This window comes from Cryptotermes secundus, unplaced genomic scaffold (assembly GCF_002891405.2).
Source record: "Cryptotermes secundus unplaced genomic scaffold, Csec_1.0 scaffold298, whole genome shotgun sequence".
In the NCBI taxonomy this organism is placed as follows: Eukaryota; Metazoa; Arthropoda; class Insecta; order Blattodea; family Kalotermitidae; genus Cryptotermes; species Cryptotermes secundus.
In genome coordinates this window covers 1,120,972-1,140,385 of record NW_019741976.1, presented here as the reverse complement: position 1 = coordinate 1,140,385, position 19,414 = coordinate 1,120,972, and the positions used below count along the sequence as shown (strand labels likewise).

General features: G+C 41.0%; 1 long non-coding RNA gene across 1 annotated transcript in view; it reads right to left on the bottom strand.

The window, feature by feature from the left end:
* LOC111872851 overlaps positions 1 to 19,414 on the bottom strand; it is a 165,827-nt gene that overhangs the window by 77,516 nt on the left and 68,897 nt on the right. The gene's annotated exons all lie outside the window — the stretch shown is intronic.

The following is a 19,414-nucleotide window of genomic DNA, read 5'->3' as shown; positions in this document are numbered from 1 at the left end:
TGGATCACAGACCACAACTTAATCCCTTTACAATTCTGAAGTTTTTATTATTGAGATTACGAAGTGTCGTGATTAAACTATGACGATTAACTGTTTTTTTGTGTTGAAATGTTTAATTTTAACGTACCACGGTTGTAACAGACACCGGTTTGATACCTTGAAAATAACCTCCTCTACTTACACATCTTCCCATCCGTAATCACTTCAATATCCTTTCAGTAGCCCCTAGCAAAATGGTGCAATATAAAAGAGAACGAAACAGTGAAGTATCGTAATACATTGCCATTCTAAACGTGCTCAGCGGTTTCAGTTAACATTCGTTTGCGAAAATTGCTTTCTGTTCCAGAAGAAACGAGCGGATGACTTATTAGACCTACCAACAATTTCCGCTTCATAGCGCTCATCCTATGAGATGAGACGGGTCCATTCTCTTGGCTATGCGAGGAAGGAATTGTCGCGCATCTACGTTGATGGCCTAGTTGAGGGTTAAAATCAAAGCAACGCCTCGAAATGTAATAACCGTTAACAGGCCACAGGGTCACTGAGGCGAACAGAAAGCGGTTAGGGTACAATTACTCCCTTTTCGTATGCAGTATCAAGGTTTAATTAATACAGCTTCAAGACAGTGTCAGAAATCTTGTCTATCTGAGTCGTCTCACTGCTGAGTCGAGACATCTGTTTATTTAAAATTAATTATAAATTTTAACGGGGGAATTTTCAACTGAGAGAAACAAATAAATATTAATGTAGAATTACAACAAGAAATCTGTCTCAGAAGCACGAGTTTTTTTTTCTCATTGCCCGGCATCAAACCCGGGCCGTCCATTCAGTAGCCCACCTGCTGATCCAGTTATACCGTCTCTCAGATCAATATCTTGTTGTGATGAATTAGAAATGACGGTGATAAAATAAGTATCTGAGGGCAAGGCCTTGAAATTTCTTTGCTAAGAGGAGCAATGTACATTACAATTGTAGTGTTGTAACAAAGCCAGCATAACACAAAACGCATTTCTAAATGCATGATAAATATTCATGAATTCTAAGTCCGAAAATGCTCATATTTATGCTCTGTCACCACGCACGTTCATACCTCATTTGGCTCTGTTCCCATTTTCTATAGAGAGCGCAAAATTTTAGCCGTCGCAGTGAGCACATTAAAGGGTAACAATGACACTTCATTCATATCTGTCCGGACCGTAATGCTGAAGCTTACGAATTACATCAAACTGTCATTGCTAGACCGCCTCTCCGAGACGGAGAGCGTGCATTTTCTCTCTTCGCTTCTCTTATGTTGTTTCTCTTCCCTCTCTAACTACATTCCCTTGCTCGTGATGTTCTCTGCTCTCGCATCTACTCTCTGCTTGCTTGTCCTGGGCTAGGCGTCTCGAAGAAGCTGATTTCCGCTTAAAGTTGTCAGTGGCGTGTTTCAAGTTGTCAGTGTCGTGTTCCCAACCTCCCCCACTGAGGTTTAATTCAGAGGAGACTAAGCTCTCTGCAGGGAACCTTCAGTGATCGCTATGCGGTTCAAGCATCTGTACCCTCTGCCCCAGCTCTCACTATTGCTACCGAAACTGAGCCGATAATCATGGTAGACTGGTTTCATTTCTGTCTGCCTCGTATCCAGAAGGATTTGGATTCCTATCTCGGCCCGGAGAGATGACTGAGGAGTTTCATGGTTTTCCTCAGTCTCTCCAGTAAATATTTGGGCAGAGTTACTACCTTAAATCATGGCAGAACCAATTGCTTCCACATAATCTCCAGTTCATTCATTTATTCATCAATGGCTCTATAGTCCTTTATTGGGCCCTGGCTTCTTCTCCAGTTTGCATTCAATTTTACACAGCCGGTATGACTCCTTAGACGAGTGATCAGCCCGTCGCAAGGCCGTTACCTACACACAGCACAACACAAAGACAGAATACGCACACACAGACATCTATGCCTTGAGTGGTTTTCGAACACACGATCTCAGCGTTCGAGCGAGCGAAGACAGTTCATGCCTCAGACCGCCTGGCAACTGTGATCGGCTAATCTCCAGTTCAATATTCACTAATCCCCCCACCACTTGATTGTACATAATCGGAACTACTGAAAGCGTTGTCAAATTATGATTGTGACGACTTCATATTTAGGAGGTCCATTATTCGAAGTTCGACCCCTGATATAGGGGCATGCTGAAGTTTCCAATGGTTTTCCTCAGCTCATTCGTATAACTGATGGAACAGTGCCTTCGAACAAACCAAGAACCTCGCTAATTTTCCATTCACAAGCATAAAACCAAACCCTTTCGATGCAACACGATATAACGACTGAGATAAATCTAACGTGATCCAAGAGCATATCGGTCTCTAGGTCATGTTGAAGATCAGTGCAGTGGAACATAGCGAAGGGATGGATGTGGTGTGTAATTTGGTTCCAATCTGTGCTGACCTGTCCGTGTGTTTGGCTTATTCTTGCAAAGATACTAGGCTGGCTGCCATTTAATTATCTTTTCATTTAGAAAGTTATAACCATAACAAATGGCAGCATTTAGAAATAATATTCTAACGGATTTGATCAACGAGTTTCCAGGGAACATGTCTGAAAACACGGTCCAACATGCAACTATAGATATAGTTGTGTTTTCTAAGTCGTCCGCGCCATGCCCAGTGCTACTAACGGACAAATCAACTCGCAGTCTGACACGTGACACCTGTTTTCTGTGTGGTTATTTAAGGGCACTCTTTCAATAAGAGAGGTTATGTAGTTTGTGGTGAAATGTGAAAGTGTCCTTGAGAGGCTAAATGTGGGAATATAGAGAATGAGACTAGAGATAGTCATTTCAGTATTGCACATGCATGCCCGAAGAAAATCATAAAACTCCTCATTTCTTGTACCTGGTCCAAGGCAGACTTCGAAATGGGTAATTCTTAGAAAGCATTGCTTCATTGTTAATTGCAAGAGGAAGAAATCAGGAAAGCCCTCGATATAAGAAGAGAAGATCACATGAAAAGAGGCAGTTCGTTTGAAGATTACAGGCAGTCGAGCAGTGATGCCCAGTTTGAAGAACGTACACAAAACAAATCCTAACTCGATGTAGAAGTTTGTGGCTCTGGCTGTGTCCTGGGCTTATAGAATGGCAGAACAGCCTTCTTCGTCTTCCCTTCCTAAGTGATATCTGATCTAATACGATATTCCTCTATCCGTGATCTCCTAGGCCAACAGCAAACATCCTTCAACGGGCTTTCTTAAAATAAATTCAATTGAAGTTACGAGATAGACTATTTCCCATATACCTTGTATAGACTCCCATTTAATGTTTATTTGAAAATTCACTTTGTGAGTACCGATAAAACACAAGCTGTGAGTTCCGATTGCTATAGGCTATCTGCGGCTTATTTTGGTTTGTTCTTACTTTGCAATGGCCATGATATCATATGGAATACATTACATAATTTTAAGGCGAAATAATTGTGAGTACTTTGGAAGCCCAGTATCCAAGGGGCTTGGTATTAGCATTGTGGCACCCTCAGATGCTACCAGAGCCAGTCTCCATGTTAGTGCATCTCGATTTTATCCGAATTTCTGGATTAAATTTGCCTGCTGTCTATTTTCAGTAGTTTCGTACTTGTTTATACAAGGTTAAATTCTATGCATTAACTTATTCCTTTACGAACTTTCACATATTCTTACCTAATTCTCACTCTATCGCATTTGAGGAAGTCATATTCCTTTTGCTTTTCGCTGAACGAAATCCTATTGGAAAGAAAACATGTCAAGCAGAACTTCAGCATCTCAGCCATCAACTTCAGTTTGGGCATGTCATCACCCACAGACGCCCAGTGACGCAGAGCCACTTTCTTCTTCTTCTTCTTCTTCTTCTTCTTCTTCTTCTGTAGGCCCTCTTTCTGTTTCTGAACTACTACTTCCCTTTTTGTATTCATGTATATTTTATATATTCTACATATAACAACCTTATATCAAAAGTCTATTTATTCACAGTACGTCGATAATGCAACAATTATTTATTCGCCATTTAACACTAAACACAATATGTTTCGGCCATTCGTTCATTCATTTATTCATTCATTCATTCATTCATTGTTGGAGGAGGTGGGTTTCCCCATGCACTTAGACCAGTTATTGGTCCATTGTGCATCCCCCTTTAATTTCTACTGTCTCCATACCCTACCGGTACTGGTGTCCGTTATCAGCCCCTTTCTGCCAGCGAGGTCGGCCCTCTACTGGCAGTGGTATCTGATAATTAGTCCCTTTCTGTCAGCGAGGTCGGTCCTCATCTGGCAGTGGTACCTAATACTTTCCCCATCTACCGGAGGCATTGGAAACTACTTGGGCGGGAAAATTTGCCTAATTTAGCTCAGAGGTCTCCTAGAGACATGAGGTTCTTTTACGTGCCGTAAATCTACGACACGGGACCCACGGCTTAAAGTTCCCTGAATTTTTCCGCCCTTAAAAATTCCACGACCTCCGCCGGGTTTGAACCCGCGTACCTTGAGTCATGAGGTGGGAACGTTACCCCTAGACTACGGAGGCCGCTATGTTTCGGCCATAGATGCCCATCTTCATGTATTTCAATACGTCCAACCGTTACACTGTCACTGTGTAACAGTTGGATTCATTTAAACGCCTGAAGATGGCCATTTATGGCCGAAACATGTATTGAGTGTTAAATGGTGAATAAACAAATGTTGCATTATAGACCGAATGTGAATACATGGACGTTTGGTTAAAGACTTGCAGCAGGATGCTGAAATACAGAATAACAGCTTTATGTATTATCTTATTCCAATGTATTTTAAATACCACAGCTAAATTATGGAAAATCAATTTCCTTTAAAGAATTCCTACTTAACGAAGGGGTTTCAAGGAATTCATCCCTTTCCTAAGGCATGGAGTTTGTGAGCTCTTAACCTCGAAACAGCTTGAAGGCCAGCTGATTATGGTACACCATTAACAGCGACGGTTTGAACTCTGCAATAAGAAAATAGGGCAAGAAAGCAATAACAAGGCAAGGGACATTCTTACGTTTTCCCCTTCTAATCACATTTACACCTCTTAGTTAGGATCCTACGCAGCTTTAGCGCAAACGGCGTAGTTAGATCACGACGATTCTCGAATATTTTTTAATAATAAATTTCCTCTGTGACTAAACGTCGTTCTACGAATGCGTAGTTGTTGTTGGGGGGTGGGGCGGGGGGTGAACCTATACGCTAAAATGTAGTTAGTGCCAATACTCATGTTCGGGCCTCCTTAATCTCAAGGAAAGACCCCCTATGAATGGGTGGTTGGATTGGCCCTAGGTTCTTCTCACTGTCCATTTCCGGTGCTCAGGTTATGTGAAACAATCTATCGAATTCCGAGACAATTTATGAACATTTGTAACCCGCTACTCTTTTACCTTGAGAAGCTATTAGTAAGCAACCTCAAAACTGGAGTACCACTCCTTGTCGGCAGTTCCTGACAGCTTTTTAAACATATTCGCAGCTGTCCTGTACATGTTAAGGTAGTCCCATCTTCCGGTTGCGGACGTTGCACACCCGCGGTACAGCCCAATTTCCTAATTTTGAAAAAAAAATACAGGTAGGTTTATGACATTACCAGCTCTCTGTGCGTCTGTGTCTGTGAATGCCCCTTTATCAACTTGTGAGTGTTTAAACCAACTTTTATGAAACTTGGTGTGCATATCGTGGCAACTGATCCTATCTCAACGGCGTGTTTCATAAACCCCTCCCATCATCCTGTGTGTGAATGTGCAGCCCTTCTATCGTGGCTGGGTTAAGTTTGTCCTTCAATTCCGTGCTAGACAACGGTTCGGTAAAATATCTACCGCGACAAAGAACACAAGCGACAAAAGAATAACTGTAGGAAGCGTCATTTTCTATGCGTTCCGTGTTTTATCAAAGGAGTGTCTGTCGGGCTGTCTGTGTATCCCCGTCTTTCCTAGGTAACAACTCGGTAAGGATATTCCAGGGACAAAAAAGAATTGTTAGAGGCGTCGTTTCCTATGCGATACGTGACGTATCAAAAGAAGGCAGGCAATTAATTCTTCTCAGAAGTTCTTGTTAAATTATACCAGAAATATCAACATGAAGCCTCCATACATCCGTTTTTTCTTATTATTAACCGGCATAAAATCCATTTTCGTGTTTAATTCTTGCTTTTCAATTCCAAATAACTTATTATAACTCGTTCTAAAACAGTCCTGAAAATTATAGGCCAGGGCTTCATGCACGGGTTCTGCAGTCTGCCTTTCGCGACGAATGCACGCCTCTGGACGATGCTGTCTCCTCCACGGCCTCCCGGCCATCTTGCTTGCTTTTGTTGGGTAACAAATAGGCAGAGGGAAAGGAGTGATGAGGGATCATTAATTAGTTTCTGCGCCGCTTCCTACCTTTGTCCCGAGGAAGGCAGCGCATTAAGCACTTCAGACAAATTCAAAGGCTACACTCTTTCACTAAATGGATGGAAAGCACTCGACTTTATTAGATTTCACATTGAATGGGGGCCAGAATTCATATCAATTAAACTGCATTAAAAAGTGTATTTAAAGGGATGGCGGGTTTCCACGCCAAGCGAGATCGGCATTAAAGAAGAGGACATGTCTTACATGAACGCTTAAACGTAAAAAATTTGCAGGGTTAGTATAAAAGAAATAGACACTTTCAACGTTTTCATCATCATCATCATCATCATCATCATCATCATCATCATCATCATCATCATCATCATCATCAGTAATCTGTCAAGACGACAGGTCCACAGTCTCTTCCAAAACAATTCCTCCACTTAATGCGATCTAGAGCTTTCTCCTTCAAATGACAGTATCCTCTTCTGTCCCCAAGGTCATCCAGCATCTTCTTACGTCTTCTTCCTCGTCTTCTGGTCACTTCTATCTGCCCCTCTATGTTTCCTTCAATAACTTCTTTTAGAAGGCATTTTCTGCGTAAAACATGACCAATCCAATTAGCCTTCCGTTTTCTTATTTCGTGTAGGATATTCCTCTGCTCACTGACTCTAGCAACCAAATTATTACTGATATAGCCAAAACACTTACATGGTGTTTCAGTAATGCCTTTAAGTTTGTATGACTAAATTACAAATGTTCTATGTGTGAGACTTAAGTCATACGGCAGATATCAAGACGATAATCCAGTTCGTTCTGACACCGCTCAACAGACCAGAACGTGGCACTGACACGCTGGCCACCAAGAAGTCCCGATCTAAAGCCCACTCACTTTTTCTTGCGGGGATATATCAAAACAGTTTTGTTCCTCCATTTCTGCAAGTGTAAGCGGTCTAAAGCAACGCATCACAGCAGCTGTTGCGAGTGTTGGAGAGGACATGCCCCGGTGGGATTGGAACGAATTGGTATCTGCCATGTGATCATAGAACATTAGTAACTTAGTCATACAGACTTAAGGACATAGAAAAACCATGTAAGTGTTTTGGCTATATCAACAGATACTTCGGTTTTATAAAACGTTGAAATTGTCTATTTCTTTTATACTAACCTTGTATTTCTCGAAATGCATCATATTAATGTCTTCGTGGACATACAAGTATTTGTCATTTTGATTCTGTTCCATGACGAGGGCTGATTCGAAACAAAGTCGCAGCAAAGCCTGACGCTACCAGTGTTCGAAACACGGGACGCAATCTCTTTCGCTTAAATCAGACATGCCCAGAGTGTACAGAATATCCCAGTGAACGCATCTCACCACTAAATGGTATACGAGTACACCACTTTCCGACATTAGTCATATCAGCATGTGGATTTTTCTTATATAGAAATGAATGACTATCGTTCAGATCTGACCAGTAAAATAAAAAGGTAAAGACGTCCTTGTAAAAGACTATGAGGGCCTATAGGGTTCTGAGACGTCGAGACTCCCACATTTTCTAGAAAATCGGCTCACAGATGGAGGTGAGATTGTTTGTTAAGACTTACGCGCGGGCCGCCCTTTATCCCCCAGGAAGATTCCTGATACTCATTTCTACTAGAGGCTGAGTCGACCCTAGTGCCATAGTGCGGCTGTAAGGATGAGGTCAACTGAAAAATCCAATAACCTAATCGGGAATCGAACCCGCGACCTTCCGGCTTCTAACATAGTGCCTCAACCAACTACGCTACTTCGTGCTCCCAGATCTGACCAGTGCAATTCTTAAGGCTGTCTACATTTCAATAATATTTCTAGTTTTTTTTTTTAAACAATCAAAATAACAGAATTAAACATTTGTGAATCAAATTAACTTACTGGTACACTCATAATTGTCACAATAAATAGGTGTAAGTTTACGGCACAGGCCTATACGGGGTAATAAGCACATTATTTAGACTTTCATACAGCGAAATTTCGCAGTGGACAGAATACTCTAATGGGGGTTGAAGCGTGTAAGAGATGTTTGCTGTTTAGCTCATGGCGTTCAGACTCGCTAAACAAAAGCTAAGGGTCAAGGAGGCCTAATGCACAGGATGCAAACTATGCGACTCGAGAACTGACGAACCGCCCTTACAAAAATCCTATAGAAATTAAAAAGCGATCCCGCCCCCGGGATTCTACATTCCAAGTCTTACGTAATATCCTCAGTATTTAACAATAAAATTGTTGTACAGATAATTTTATTATAAGAAATGTGTATATACGCTTGCTTACTTACTCATGGAGCTGAGCCCTTCTTGAGGAGCCGCCAATTCTGCAGCTACTCAAGAATTTCCCAGCATTTTATGGAACCCGAAGGTTCATCACCGTTTTCACAAGAGCCCTCCACTGGTCCCTATTCTGAGCCAGATCTATCCAATGCATAACATCCCATCCTATCTCTCTAAGATCCATTCTAATATTGTCCACCCACCTACGCCTTGGTCTTCCCTGTGGTCTCTTTCCTTCTGGCTTTCCCACCAATATCCTATATGCATTCCTCGTCTCCCCCATTCGTGCTACATGACCTGCCCACCTCATCCTCCTTAACTTTATCATTCTAATTATACTTGGAGAAGAGTATAATTTATGAAGCTCCTCATTATGCAGTTTTCTCATGTGTATATACACAGACATATAAAAAGAGTAAATATACACGCACGCACGCACGCACAGACACAGAAAGCACATAAACAAGAGGTAATTTTTTGAGTATTATGAACAAGCATACATTTCAAAGGACCTCGAAAAGCAATGAACTGGATCTTAATTTATTTTATTAGTTAATAAGGATCCTGTCGTGAATTCTGCCGACAGGTTTACGTTGGCTGTTTCATGGCAACATGCTTCTCTCAAGCAGCCTGCTTGTAAGTCTGTCCGTCTGACTGATACTCCTTCTTTATATCTTTTGAACAGTTCATCCGTAGTGGATCAATATCGCCAGTGGGACAAGGCGTCCTCCACAGCCATCTATCGCCCTCGCCAGAGAGGGGTTGCAAGACAATGATGTTTCTCACATTGGATCGGTAACTAAACTACAGCCATTATCCTACCAATGTGCCGTACAGACGGGCGCCATTCTCCTTGCTATTACTGAGCGAATGATAGGGATCTACAGAACTCAGTGTCAGTAACGTTCCAGTTTAAACTGCAAGAATATTCTTACGGAATTAAGCTAATTTTAATGCCTCGAGCTCTGTGAATACAGCAAATGTCCAAACAACTTGTTTCGCAAGCAGTTGCGAATAATATTTTTGAATTAGGTTGTACTTGCTTCCGTTGTATATTCATGAATTAGTCAGAAAGCCGCTTCTCACAGGGGATATATGGCAATATAATTAGTAATACATCAGCATCCTTTGTTAATGGATTGTAGTGCAGAGGTTATATTTGCAACAAGAAAGCTCTTTGCATTGTTCACCTCCATATAACCTACCGTGCATTCAGATGTGCTGCATTATTTACTTAGATTCTGCTGTGTTCATGCACCCCTAGTTCCACATTGGGTTAAAAGATCTCTCTAGCATGTAGGCCTACATGTAGCAGCTACATTCAAAACGTATCTTTTCTACGCTATGCTAATTAAATCCTTCAACAGAGCACGAAACAAAGATGTGAAGTACACAATGGAATATTCAAGTGAAAAAAAAATAGAAGCGTGGTTTCAAAAGGATGGGCCTACAAGGCAAAATGGCAAAATTACCTCTCTCTTCCACATAATCTGCACTCTCTGATTCCTTCCTTCGTTTTGTCATTTCCTCATAACGGGAAAAAATACATTCTGTCACATTGAGACACAAAATGATGTCACATAAACCATCAAACACGCGCCATTCACCACACGAGAGAAAGTGTAGACCTAATGAAGAATATTTTTTTTCTGGGATGTGAGAGCGTGTAATCTGGTAGAAATTTACCGACGTGCTGACTAATCTTCCAAGTTCAAAAATTAAGTAAAGTTTTACGTTCTTTCTTAAAACCAGTATACTTCTACAAGTTTCTACGACGTCACATCCCAGAATATTTGTATTTTTCCATTTGCGGTGAGAACTCAGATCCTTATGTACCGTATGGTTTCCATGTAGCAAGATGCCTCAAGCGGTACCAATTTCGACGTGTATTCATGAGACACCACATTCGAATACTGATGGGGACATTGACTGTCCTGACTCGCGATTTCTGTGGTTGTCTTCAGTGCCTCCGGACTAACACCGATATAGTACGTTAAATTTTAGCTGCATCCACTTTTTTCCACGCTCTTCTGAATTCGTATTCGCTGGTTACGAATTATGGGCACTACATGGTCTGATTGCCGATCAGAGTGGCTGCGTTGTCTAGGGCATGAACCGTCTTCGTTCGCTTGAACGCTGAATTCCGCTCAAGGCATGGATGTTTGTGTTCTCTTTGTGTAGGTAGCACACTTGCGACGGGCTGCTCCCCCGTTCAAGGAGTCCTACGGACTGTGTATAGGATTAAGATACTGAGAAATAGGCGAATGTACAGCAAAGGACTCTAGAGCCATAGAGAGATGACTTACTGGCAGATTCTTTAACTAAAATGTGAATGAAAAAACGTAGGCCGAATATTTCCTTTAATGTTCCCATCTTCTGCACACGGTCCCTTCTCTGGGTTTCTAGTCTGGAAATTTCTGTTTGAATAGATCGGCGAAAGAGAGCTGCCCCAATAACTCGGAACATTAAAGACAACTCCATATAACGTCCCAGTAAAATAAATTATAAGTTGTTTATTGCAGATATACTATCGAATAAAGGTTTTAAAGCAAAATTTAACACAGAGAAGGTTTACTGAATGTTAAGGTTTCTACTGTGTCGGGAAGCTTACATTTTATATACAAAACATCAACTGAAAATTACTTTAGATCTGCATCATCATAAAATTAAACATTGAATCAGAGAAACTGGAACTCTGATTGACTTTTATGTGCATTCTGAATTTGATCCCTGAATGTGAGAGAAGTAGAGAAATCTGACACATATTTTATCAAAGAATTATACGGAACTATTATTTATGAGGCCGGTCACGGTAGCCGAGCGGTCTAAGGCATGTACTGTCTTCGCTCGCTTGGAAACCGGGATCGTGGGTTCGAATCCCACTCAGGGCATGGATGTTTAGTTTGTGTGTGTGCGTTTTTCTGTGTTTATGTACAGGTAGAGGCCTTGCGACGAGCTGATCACCCGCCCGAGGAGTCCTACCGAATGTGTAAAATCTAGAAAAACCGAAGTGAACGGAGAAGTTCATGGAGGTAGGCCTAGGCCCACTGGGGCTGTAGTGCCAAGGAAAAGAAAAATTCTTTATGAGAGAGATAATGGTGTTTAAATAATTTGGGATTCCGGAATAAATTTGAAGGACTGCAAACTCGGTATGTAATTGCCGAAATACAGAAATGAAGATATTATTGAGCAACCAATATCTTTTAAGTTTCAGAACTTAATAATCTTATCATTAAGGAGACATAAATAACAATTTGAAATAATTTTGAAACTTATGTGAAAAGATTTTATGTTAAGATATTGACTGGCCCGAGAATCTGATCCTATTTCAGAGAGAGATATTTTTGGAACACGAAAACACTGTGTTATGTCAGGTAAACACCTTCACGATTTGCAGGTGACTATCATATAATCTCTCCTCACCGCAGGCCAGCAAAGATCATCGTCATTCAGCATGGGTACTGCCTCTCCTGGCCAAGACGTGGTTCCAGTATGGTGGGATTCATTCAATTATATCTCGCTTTCTTGCACTTGTTCTTATCTTAATTTTTCTTTTTCTTTCATTCCATCTAATTCTTCTTCCCCTTATATTTCTGTCTTCGTCTCTTCTTTCTACGGTTTTTCATTCTTATTTGTGTACGTAGTTCTTCCTTTCTCTGTTTTCCTCTTTTCTCTATTACGAAAAGACGGTTTATATTCCGTAATCTAACGTTGCATTTCAGAGCTCTTACCACTGTCATTTTCTGCTCGTTATAAGACTGAAATTGTCCCTCAGAATCTGCTTGTTCGTATTAGCTAATGCATGAGAATCGTCTTGTTACAGAGAACATTTCTTGCCTTGCACTCGGAAGCTGTTTTCAGCGACGTTCAACAGTCCGCAATAAGTTTAAGTGCAGGCCGGTAGATTTTAAATGTATCTGTCACTGTAGACTTCGTCCTAATAACATCATTTTAATGGAATTAACGAAAGACATCTTCGGCATATTCGTAGTTTATATTCAGCTACACCGGTATACCGCGTGTTTGGCTAGGAATGAAACTGCAGTTTGCTTGTATACTCACAAATGGTCAACATAAACTGTCAAAAACTTTGCTTTATTAATAATGTCACATATATCAGTGACTAAAATAGAGGTTCGGATGGCTAATTAGATTTATTAACAACCTACAAGTCGTAACCATAAGTAATTATTACACTGTTACTGATTTTCCCACTACAAAGTACTCCACGCTACTCTCCTCCGTCTGTCTCCACCAGTCTTCACGGGTTTACAACACAGGAAATGTAAAAGTGTCATTATATCAGACTCCCAATATCACTGTGCTACAGCACACATAAAAATCTTCAGATCAAGCGTTAAATCTCCACAAGCTGACTTAATGTTCTCCTCTGCACTTCTCAAGCTTACTGCTTGCTTGCTTGCTGTACTCTGCAGCTTACTACTGCACTCCTGCCGACAACTGCTTACTTGCTTATTCACTCACTCACTCACTCACTCACTCACTCACTCACTCACTCCTCCTCCAGCTTACGACTGTCTGCAAGTCCAAGTCCAAGTCACATTGCTACTGACGGTCAGTCAGTCAGTCACCAAGTCTTGGTGTCGAGCCCAATCTGGGGCTTATGCTCAGACATTTATTACTGCTGACAATTTCGGCCTTCTTTTGTGGGGCGCCCTCTCTGACGAGAGGACGGGTCTGTCTTTTTTACACGCTACTGGGTCTTGCCAGAGTAATCTTTCCCTGGTCTGAGTCCCTTGGGACTCGCGACCATATTTTACTCTCTCAGATTTGAGACTTCCCTTTTCATCGCCTCCTAGGACTCCTATTCCATCCCGCCTCCACACGGATGACTGGAAACAATCTTCGTTGTTTCTATAAACCTTCGGTGCGACCCTACAGGCCTTTACACCATGTAACCTAAGAAGTAGTTCTAGGTAATTAAACAAGAGAAGCAGAACAGTATCACAGAAGAGCAGCAGACTCATTCATCACAACAACTTGTACTCCTGACAATGGCCGATTGCGGCCGAAACGTCTAGTGATATACAATAAAGAGAAGACGACGACGGAATATTAACCGACGTTGCACATAGACGACAAAATGTTCAAAAGCAAAGTCAGATCTGCATAGCGCATGCTGCAATTTAGTAATATGATTTTAAAAGTTCTGTCTGTCTGTCCCACATATTTATTTGGACAGTCTAGAAAGATAATTTATAAATGCCACTAGCATGAAATGGGCTGTCTACTGACTTTTGCTTTTGTTTCGAATGCAATTTTATGATATCTGTAATCCAGAGTTCGTTTTTATGTTGGTGTTTTTGAGTAACTGAAAGAGCGCTGTACTTTCTCTGCCGAAATAACTGAATAAAGTACCTTTTATTGTTTGCTTTTGGGTTTTAGTAGGTTTTATTATGTCCGGTGGGTATTCTTTTTTCTTACAGTTTGTTTATTTGGACGCTTCTTTATAGAGGTAGGCTACTTATTAATTCAACTAATTAGCTACTTTACAGCTGATTCTTTACGTTCGTATGGATGGCGTGATCACTTAGGATTAATTATATTTGTAAAGTCGGGTTTCAGTTGTGCATTAAATTCTGACTGCCCTCAGCGGTTAGACATGTTTACGTCTAGGAAACCTAATTTACAATATTATTAGACCGATCGTAAACTGGTGATACTTTTCACAGTGCAGTTTAGTTGAATATATTTTCAGTCCTCCCAAAATCAATATTCAACTACGTATTATAACATTAGTAATAATAAAACGAATAAAAGTAAAATTGTCCCTGTGCTTAACTAATTAAGCACTAGGCCATGAAGGAGTACGAGTGAGTGGATATATAAATCCACATTTTCTTGACGTTGGAAGTAGCTGGAGGTGAGTGGTCAGCTTTACGGCCCGGCCGCTTTACCCCCGGGAAAGAGTCCCAGGTAACCACTGCGGGAAAGAGCCCCAGGTAACCACTGGATACGAGATCGGGTGGACCCCAGTGCCATTCTGGAAGAAGTGGAGAAGGGATAATTCTTGAAATTACCGGGATTCGAACTCCGATCCTTCAGTCGTCCAGCCCGTAGCCAGTCGCTATACCGACTGAGCTATACCGGCTCATAGTTGTAAAGTTGTAAAATATACAAGATTGAAAATAATTGATCTTTGTTAAGTTATTGATGCTTACAATTATAACAGTTTTCATGAACTATTGTCTCATATCAACTTCATGAAAGTCGTGTGACTGAAAAATCCCTTGTAATCGATTTCATCATAAATTAGAATCTATCTGTGTGACGATATGTACCGGTTATTTGTGAATTTCACACAAAGAGAATGCAACATTCCAGAAGTTCACTCAGAATTTGACGATCTGCCTGTGAAGCAACCTCTCACTTCGTGTTATGACGTTTCCCGAATTAAGCACACGAAATAGTGCTGAAGGTGAAGACGAAGCGTGAAGGTGGGGACAGAGACGATGAACGAGGACATGGGAATGCTATGAAGGAAGCGATCGTGTCCTTCTCAAAGCAATATCCTAAGCGGCTGCTTAGAGGCCTGTGTGGTAGCCACTATATAAACAAACTGGTCAATTTTATTTATTTATTTTTATGACTTATTCAGCGACGATGCTATTAGCTCAAATTACGTAGCGTCGAATGGTAAGATAATCAGAATAAAAGGCATTAGAATATGTTGAAGGAAGAGCTGGTGCCCATATCTGTCTGGATGAAACCACGAAACACCTATGTCAGGTCAGCCAGTCTTAAGGCTGAGCTACCCACTCAGTCGTGAAGATTGTGAGGGCAATCTTTGTAGCAAGAAGTTAGGAACAACATTCTCACGTTTAGGATTGCTCTAGTATGAGGGCCGCTCCTTGCATACTTGCCAGCCGAGTTGACTTGATGGACATTCCGAAAGGAAACATTCATGGCTGCATCACAAGATCTTCGTTATGTCTGCACTTAATATTCTATTGTTTTTCAAATATATGGATTTTATAATCTTCTTTTCTGTGTGGTTTTAAATAATGCAAACGAAATCAATATATCAATTATTAATATGCGAAACCATTTTCAGTTAAATGTAAGTATGACATGAACGTATGAACTAGATTTTTTCCTTGTAATGCAGCATTTAATCAGATATATATCCAATCATGAGTGAAATAAGAATATTGTCACGTGATGGATCTTAGATGGGATGGTATGGATTGGATAGATCTGGCTCAGGATAGGGACCAGTGGAAGGCTCTTGTGAACACGGTAATGAACCTTAGGGTTCCTAAAATGCTGAGAAATTCTTCAGTAGCTGCAGAATTGGTGGCTCCTCCAGAAGGGCTCAGCTCTATGAGTAAGTAAGTACGCAAGAAAGATGGAGTGGGACAGCAGTCAGAATTTGGACTGATGACTCAGAACAGGACTCACTCCAACATCACAACGTGTCTCCCTAGAAACGACCTTGACGCTATCCCCGGATTGCCTTCACCTTCCTCTAAGAAGTCGCTATTCATGGAATTTCTCCATGGAAATTCTGTACATCTCTCATACACAAGCTCCATTGGAATTTCTCGTCATTTTTCTAAATAACCCCATGGATATAATTGAATATTGCATTAAATTATTTCACGACCCCTTTCATAAACTCGATTTATAATTTACCTTTTATATATCCGTCACAAATTTCGAATTTATTGTTTACAAAACTATAATTTTGCCTATGGTTCTGTATGGGTGGGAAACTTTGTCTCTGACATTACGGGAGAATCATAGACAGAGGGTGTTTGAGAACAGCGTTCTGAGGAGAATATTTGGACCGAAGAGAGATGAAGTGACAGGAAGTTGGAGAAAACTGCATAAAGAGGAGCTTCATAACTTGTACTCATCTCCAAGTATAATTACGTGTAGAATCTTCAAGTCAAGGAGGATGAGGTAGTCTTCTTTGATTTACAAGTCGGTTACTTCTGCAGATTCTGTTGTCCACTGGTTAACACTCCACAGTTGAACACTGAACTCTCTTGCGAATGCCGAATGATTGGACTCTCAGAGTTGAGAGTTCAGGGTTTCAGGCGGTTTACCGCCAATCAGTTCGTCTTGGAGTCAAGCCCCATGAGACACACAACCAGAATTTTTATTTTCCAACTGAACACGTACAGGTATAGTCGTTACTTTACATCCTCTCTGACGAGAGGACGGGTCTGTCGTTGACAATTGCTATTGGTCCTCTCCAACGCAGTCATTCTCGCGGTCGGGTCCCGTGGGACCCGTGACAATATTTTACTCTCTCAGATTCGAGACTTCCCTTTTCATCGCCTCCTACGACTCGCAGGGCTACGGTGGATGTTTCAGATCCCGCTCCACATAGAATCTCGAACATTTCTTCTGTTAATACATCTATTTGTTACCGAGGGGACGTGTTTGAGGAACCGCTGTCTAGCAATGGACTTCTTCGCATCTATTCGTTGTTATTTAGTGAGCCGTTATCTAGCAATGGACTATTCCGGCTTTCAGTCGTCATGTCACGGTATTGTACAGTATACAGACCGAATACCATCGAACAGAGTCCGTAATGCTCCGCTGTGCGAATATCTTGCACCGAAATTACAACATTCGTGATGAGACCGGTATCACATCGTGTTTGCTATATTCTACAATACCGGACGATGGAAAAGGTCCAAAACTCAGTAATTCTAAACGTGTTCTAATTTTCAAATGAGCTGATGAGAGTATCTATCAATAACCAGCGTAGTTGAAAGGGGTTCTTGTAAGTACGGGCACTGCTGATTTTGCGCACTCGATAAACTGCATTTAAGACGACGTTAGTATATAAAGAAGCCGTTACACGTAATTACGCGGCGCAGAAAGAGCAGCTGTGGTTGTGTTAGAAAGACAGCAGGAGCATGATGGCAGACACCCAGCTCGTAGTAACAAATGTTCTTAACTTTCCCAAAGCAAGCAACTGCATGCAAATGTAAAATACTCCGTTTTAATTTACAGCAAGTAGACATGCTGTCGTCGTCAGCTTGCTGAACGCGTGCAACTTTGTCACGAGCAATGCTTGAATTCTGTCGCCACTAAGAAGTTATAGCAGGGAAATGGGTTTCTTTGCTAAATAAATTCCATATACATGCATTTTCTTGTAACATATTACAGCGACTGAAGAATATAAATTAGAAACATTTGAAACTAAAGTACTTTGCAAATATTTGGAACAATTTCGGATATTACGAGACTGATATTTTGTGATTTTCATAGGTCGTGTACTAATGTTAGGGCAGTAAATCGCAGTAGGTAACGACGTAATAGGAATTTAATTGGGGGCATGCAAGGACAAATACTGAGTACTTGGTGGGAAAAAGTCTTAAAAAGACTGTCCCTGAAAGACAGAGAAGGAACTGGAGTGAGATATGACATCAAGATGGAACTCTGGAGTTTAGATTGTGAGTATTGGCAATGGATGTCTCAGGAACTCGTCCAATAGAGAACTTTGTACTAACGCTTTTGAAGATTAGGCTCTGCTGTCTGAGAATTAGTTACTGGGCAATATTCGTTGAGTAACGTTAAGATATAACCACGCCACTGTATGAAAATCTATATGCAGATGTCAAATATAGAAACAGATTGAAAATATAATTTGTGTTATAGAAATGATGAATGCAGTTACAAAACGAAAAATGCAACTTACTGTTGATGTTGCAAGTCTGAAACTAAAACACAACAAAAGTAGCAGAAGGAAGAATACCCAATTCATTGAGAAGAAGAAAATAATAAAACGAGGAAGAAGCAGGTGAAGAAAAAGAGTTGCTGCAGTGCGACATTTAAAAGACAAAATAAAAAAGTTGAGAGAAGAAAATTTGATGGAAAATTGTTTCGAGTTAAAGGCACGTCTAAACGTCGAGGATCATTTTAAAATACACCGAACTTTGTAATGAGGGCTTAGATAGAATTCTTGATAGCGGCTATGTAACTGGTATATTGTGACGTCAGCAAAGAAGGTAATGCTTTATCTGATCTACTCACGGCTGTTCACACTGTTTTAAACACACCCTTCCCAGTTTTGCTCATATTTACAGATTCGTAAATTAATTATAAATTTCAAATATCACTTGTTTATTCTCTCTTATGGAATCTCACGTGTAGTAATGTGAGTAATACTAGGCAGAGATCCTTGTAGGCCGACATTCAAACTAACAGGTATCGTAGGATATACGCATTGTCACGTAACGCGACAAATAACTTCACGCCTTCTTGGATCTAGCGAATTTATTGTACATTCGCTCTTAGACTTTCACAATTTACAATTTCACCACTACTGCCATCTGCAGTATCACAATTACGTCTTCTGATGTACTCACTTCCATTCCCTCGATACAACTCATAACTGCTGCTGGACGCCAGCTCATACTGAATACTGGTCTTAACACTAGTAATTCCCTCGTAACTCAATACTCACTACTACTGAATAGTGTTCGCTGCCCATTATATAGGTTCGGCACGGACAACATAGAGAACACCTTGATGCTCGGCAACAGATATCAGGTGGTGTTGTCAGATATTTCTACCTACGCATTGCCTAGCAATAGTCGCTGCACGCACTCGCCTGTTGCGTGACGTCACAGCCTAGCACGGAGGGGTGTTTACCGAGCGTTGCGTAATGATGGGAGGAGTGGGGGTACGTGACGTCACTCGTGGAAACCCAGAGTTCACGTGACCCCTACTTCCTGTTGCGCCATTCACGTCACAATATTGTGACGTGTCGCGCTAGCTGGA